General features: G+C 30.8%; 1 long non-coding RNA gene across 2 annotated transcripts; it reads left to right on the forward strand.

Annotated features, from left to right (window-relative positions):
- Positions 1 to 2,160: 2,160 nt before the first annotated feature.
- LOC141668137 (uncharacterized) lies at positions 2,161 to 5,506 on the forward strand. 2 transcript variants are annotated; one of them, XR_012552933.1, is made up of 2 exons: positions 2,161 to 3,029; positions 3,098 to 5,506. It is a non-coding gene; the product is annotated as an uncharacterized LOC141668137 (long non-coding RNA). The 2 variants fall into 2 exon arrangements; XR_012552934.1 differs by having other exon boundaries at positions 2,161 to 3,001.
- The last annotated feature ends 1,013 nt before the right edge of the window (positions 5,507 to 6,519 follow it).

Raw genomic sequence — 6,519 nt, forward strand, 5'->3', positions numbered from 1 at the left:
AAATATTTTTTAAATAATCGAAAAATCAATTCAGGATTAAACAATAGTTAGGTGTACTAGTCAAACTGATGTTTTACTGTTAAAATGTCAAACCAAATAAAATTCTTTTGATATTAAATTTTGGTTATATCACTAATATATATATATATATATATATATTGACATCCATACAGTTAAATCGTTGAAAAATATTTTTAAAATAATAGAAACACTAATTCAGGAATCAACAGTAGTTAGCTGTACTAGTCAAAGTGATGCTTGACTGTTAAAATGTCAAACCATTTAAATTTATTTTGATATGAAATTTTGGTTATATAACTAATATATATCTATTGACATCCATACGGTTGGATCATTGAAAAATATTTTTAAAATAAGCGAAAAACAAATTCAGGATTAAATACTGGTTAGGTGTAGTAGTCAAACTGATGTTTGACTGTTAAAATGTCAAACAAAATAATTTTTTTTTAATATGAAATTTTGGTTATATCACTAATATATATATCTATTGACATCCATACGGTTGGATCGTTGAAAAATATTTTTAAAATAATCGAAACACTAATTGAGGAATCAACACTAGTTAAGTGTACTAGTCAAAGTGATGCTTGACTCTTAAAATGTCAAACCATTTAAATTTATTTTGATATGAAATTTTAGTTATATAACTAATGTATATATCTATTGACATCCATATGGTTGGATCGTTGAAAAATATTTTTAAAATAATCGAAAAATCAATTCAGGATTAAAAACTAGTTAGCTATACTAGTCAAACTGATGTTTTACTGTTAAAATATCAAATCAAATAAAATTCTTTTGATATTAAATTTTGGTTATATAACTAATATATAGCTATTGACATCCATACGGTTGGATCGTTGAAAAATATTTTTAAAATAATTGAAACACTAATTCAGGAATCAACAGTAGTTAGCTGTACTAGTCAAAGTGATGCTTGATTGTTAAAATGTCAAACCATTTAAATTTAATTTGATATGAAATTTTGGTTATATAACTAATATATATCTATTGACATCCATATGGCTGGATCGTAAAAAAATATTTTTAAAATAATCGAAAAACCAATTCAGGATTAAAAACTAGTTAGGTGTACTAGTCAAACTCATGTTTAACTTTTAAAATGTCAAACCAAATAAAAATTGAGTTATTCGGTTAAAAATCTATAAAACCTATTAAAAATTATTAATTTAATCACAATTAATAACCCAAATACGCATTTCTATTAATTCTCAATTATTCAATTTATCATAGACAATGCCTTTATCAAATAATTTTAATTCCCAATTTTTACAGCAAAAAATACATGTCTTCAAAGATTCACTTTATTCCTTCTCTTTTGGATCAATGCCTAAACTATTGACACTTGCTGATCTACCAAGACACACAACGCTTCATAAGGCGGCATGCCAATACTTGCGTGATAACTGTTGTTGTAGGAAAACTCAATTAAGGGCAAATGATCGTCCCAATTTCCTTTGAAATTTATTGCGCAGGTTCGCAACATATCCTCAATTGTCTGAATTGTCCTTTCACTTTGTCCGTCTGTCTGCGGATGATATGCTGTACTCATTTTCAATTTCGTTCCCAAATGATCGTGGAATTGTCGCCAAAATCTCGAATTAAACCTTGGATCTCTATCAGACACGATAGATACAGGAACTCCATGACGCATCACAATTTCATCCAGATACATTTTGACCAGCTTCTCTAATGAAAACCTTTCGTTTATCGGCAAGAAATGTGCTGACATTGTCAGTCGATCAATTACCACCCAAATCGCATCATGATTAGACTTGGTTTTAGGTAATCCTACCACGAAATCCATTGCGATATGTTCCCATTTCCATATTTTAAAAAAATATTTTTAAAATAATCGAAAAACCAATTCAGGATTAAAAACTAGTTAGGTGTACCAGTCAAACTGATGTTTAACTGTTAAAATGTCAAACCAAATAAAAATTGAGTTATTCGGTTAAAATTCTATAAAACCTATTAAAAATTATTAATTTAATCCCAATTAATAACCCAAATACGCATTTCCATTAATTCTCAATTATTCAATTTATCATAGACAATGCCTTTATCAAATAATTTTAATTCCCATTTTTTACAGCAAAAAATACATGTCTTCAAAGATTCACTTTGTTCCTTGTCTTTTGGATCAATGCCTAAACTATTCACACTTGCAGATCTACCGAGACACACACACACAACCCCCCTCTCTCTCCCGTTCTCTCTCAAAAATCTCTCAATCTCTCCCACCTCACAATGAACATCCCCCAATCCCACACTCACTCCTCAATTACTATCTCACTCCTCAATTACTCTCTCCTCCTCTCTCCCTCCTCAATTACTCTCTTTCTCTCTCCTCCCCCTCTTCCTGGTCGATTCCGACCCGCTATGTCACTGGCTTTACGACACTTTCCTCTCTGCTGATCCCGATCTCCGTCTCATTGTTCTCTCCTACATTTCGCTGCTATCGGGTATTTGTCTCTCTCGAATTTATTCTAATTCGAATAATTTTTTAGGTGGTTTTGAAGCTTTGTTGCTTTAGATTTATGCCGGTGTGGTCGAAGTTGGAATTTTGTAGGATTGTGGAGGATTGGGCGGGGCAGAAATGTGAGTGTAGGACGGAGTTTGATAAGGAGGTTGGGAATGCGTTTGGGGAGGAGGTTGGGGTTGAGGAGATTGATGAGGTCGGGGAGGGAATTAAGGATTTGAGGATTACGAAGGATGGGGAAAGTGAAGTAGGGGTGAAGGGGGCGAGGATTCCACTTCCGTAGGAGCTTTTACAGCTGGTTTTGAAGATTTCGGGGCATTGTTTGATGGGGCCGTTGAATAGTAAAGAGGTTAAGGATATAGATAATGAGGTCATTGATGAAGTAGTCACCACAACTCGGCGCGAGCAAATTTCAGAATCCGAAGAGAGCTCACCTGCTTCTAGTAAGCTGATAGAACCTGAGTCGCTGATAATGAGGTTCAGTCAGCCCATGTTATTCCTATAGGTAGCCTAAGCACTGATCTTCTCTGCTTTGATTTTATGGTAATCAAACACTTCGCTTTATACTTTCAGGGGATTCTAAATTAAGAGCCAAAAAAGGTAAAATAAAGGCTGAAAAGTGTAACTCAGAACTTTCCACTAGAAATACCAAGTCATGAAGAAGGTAAATTTCTTTTCATATCAAATCAAGTTGTTTCTTACTTTTGTTATTTATGTTGCTAAAACTTTTTTCCATTACATCGTATTTTGTCCTTTCTTTCTCCTTACTATTTTGATGAGGTTTTGAACTAGAAACTGCAGAAAATATTTTTTCTATCAACTCAAACTAAAACTTATAGTGCAAGCTGAAGAAAAGTTCAATAGGACATCTTGAATATAACCCTGCGACTAAAATGTTTTGCAGATTATTTTATAATAGCAAAATTTTTCTTCAAAACCTTCTTTTCCCCATAATTTTTACTAGTTGGGGGTTCCCTTTATTCGGAGAATTAACTGTAAAGCAACATTGTTAATTATGTAATATAGTGACATGTCAAGGTTTGGCAAAATTATTGAATTTCAAGGTTATGACTGCAGCCTGAATATGAGTTTTAGAATATATAGGATTTGGTATTCAAGTAGATATTGCTGACTTGTACACTACACTTACACTTGTGTTATCTACAAGTGTTCTCCTTCAATAAATAGAAAGAATGTTCAGGCCATATGTGTATGCTTGTAAAGTTGTATGACTGTATAAAAGTGAATATTTCTGAATATCGCTAAAGGCTTTAAGTTGAAGGCCGAAGGGTCTTGCAGATTATGATTATGTTGACGAGATATTTCATGTAAACTAGAGCTCTTGCTCTTTAAGCTCAATCTGATTCAAAAAAGTTCGGATTCTTTGGTTATAGTGGAGTGTATAGATGTAGTGGAATAACTCCGTTTCAGATAAGATTTTAGTAGGTTGTTCTTGACTTGTTCAGTTTGAGCTGTGGTGGTTTGAATCTGTGCCATCTGTCTCGAGGCAGGTATATTCTGCCTGTTTATTCATTTCTACTACATTTTTCCCTTCTATCTGTGTCTCGTTTTACCATTTTTTATAATGACAGGATAAGATTGTACTTTGAAATGTGTGAAACTTTCTACTAATTTGAAATAGTTCTGCAAGTCAAGTCCCACCTCTTAAAAAATTTAGCAAAAGAATACAAATTGAAATGGTCCAGAGGTATACTCCTCAATTCATACATATTGAAATGAATTAAATCTGCACTAGTATATATACATAGAAAATTCAATTCTCTTTTAATTAGTTTCCCTCGTGAACTTATACTCCTCAATTAAGTTAAACCGTTATTGTTAAATTTGTTTATTATTATTTTTCTTTAGATTACAATATTTAGAGAATATATGTATATGAGTAACTTGTAAATATTAGATATTAAATGTCTTTACAGGTATCTAAATTTATATTATTTTATTCTTTTAATGGAAATTGAGATAATATACTATTAAGGTAGATATAAATTTAAAAAAATAAGTAAGATAAAATATACAAGATTAAGTAGAGTAGGTTAGTGTCCATAGATAGATAAATAAAATTAATTGATTAACATGTAATCGGGATACTACTTCCTTAATCCTCTGTCTAATAAAAAAAAACATACCTTGGATATACATATGGTCACATATATGTTATATATATTATGAACATGAACTTAATTATTGTATTAAATTAATAGAGTGTATATATGAGTGAGGAGAAGGATCAGTTAAGTTTTGTTAATCGTTTTAAAGTAATAGTCTCAACTCTCAACTGTTAGACAATATCTAGCTGCCAAAAATCTAGATAAAATAAGTTTTATTCGCTAACTCTAAAAGAATGTATAGGTTGGCCATAATGTTCTATCATTAAAAATTCTATGTAATTATAGTGATGTATAGCTTAAACAACATTTTTGTCTGTAAAACATCATTAGTTGACTCATAGCTTAAGCATTCTTAGTCCAACAAATAGACACACGTCGATGAGAAAGCCTCATAGTGCCTTTGCATTAAATAATTTTATATCTGTTATATATCAGTTGCTGGCAACTATATTAAAAACTCAAAGTTGAAATATGATCGCATCATGTACTGAATCGGTTTGTCCCTTTTCTTTTAATAAGTTTATTTCGTGGATAATTTCTTGACAACATCAAATATATACTAATTAACTTGTATAATTGATTCATGCATATATAATATATACCATGTATATATAACTTGTTTTTTTGCTAATTACAGGGATCACAACATCATAATGATCTGGATGACGACTTTGGCAGAATTTATCATGTCTGTTTGTAGATTGTACTTTTCATTAGATGAAAATAGAATATGTGATGGTCGTTTTAGTTATTTTTTTAAAATGATGTACACAATATTTGGATTTGTATTCGAGTTGATTTTTTGAATTTGAGCAAATGTTTATATATATTGTGAATATGTTTATATTCTTTATATTGTTATGATTGTATGTGTGGTAAAGTACGATAAAAAATGAAATTACAGCTCTATCCACTTTGTGTTGAGTTTGTGATTGCGTTCGACTTTGACATGTTTAGAATTTAAATTGGAAGCCGGAAATGGGTGAAAACTGGAAAATCAGAATTTGGCTACTCTGTAATTACAAATTTACGACTGTTGTTCATCACATATTTCGTCGTAAGTTGGCCCCAATTTCCAAAATACGACATTATTTTCCGTCGTAAGTTACTAATTTATGACGTTGTTTCGTTAGTTTATGTTTAATTTTAGAAATAATGACAAAAATAACAATTTTTTAGGACTAAGTGTCAAAAATACATATTTTCAATATTATGGCCATTTTTATCAATCAAATACCCATTCTCAGATTGGGTATCTCAAAAAAAAATTTAAGAAAAAACAAAAAAAAATAGTTGAAATACCCAATCTGAGAATGGGTATTCAAACATATAGGAGAAAGCGTATTTCATATATCCAATCTCAAAAAGCGTATTTCAACTTTAAACAAATAAAAAAAATTGGTTGAAAATTGAAATACCCGGTCTGAGAATGGGTAATCGGTAGGGGTGTACACGGATCAGGTTGGGCGGGTTGAGAGAATTTAGCAACCCAACCCAATTAGTTCGGGTTTTCAAAATTTCAACCCAACCCAAACTGTTTAAATTTGTAACCCAAACCAATTTGTATACTTCGGTTTGGTTCGGTTTGGATCGATTTGATCGGTTTATTAAATTTACAAAATTAATATAAAAAATTATAATAAAACATAAGATTTCAAAGTTTAAAACACTTGAAAATAGTTCAAAACAATATTACAATCCTCCATATTGAATAGTCTTAAGCATCTAATTTTCGACATCAAAAGTACTAATAATATTGCTTACGCTTTAAATATTGGAATGAATCATTAATGCAAAAAATATAACACTAATTAAACATCTATTGTTGTTACGAAATGAACTATGAACACTGAGGTTATAAGTTAC

Source organism: Apium graveolens, chromosome 6, assembly GCF_009905375.1.
Source record: "Apium graveolens cultivar Ventura chromosome 6, ASM990537v1, whole genome shotgun sequence".
Taxonomy (NCBI): Eukaryota; Viridiplantae; Streptophyta; class Magnoliopsida; order Apiales; family Apiaceae; genus Apium; species Apium graveolens.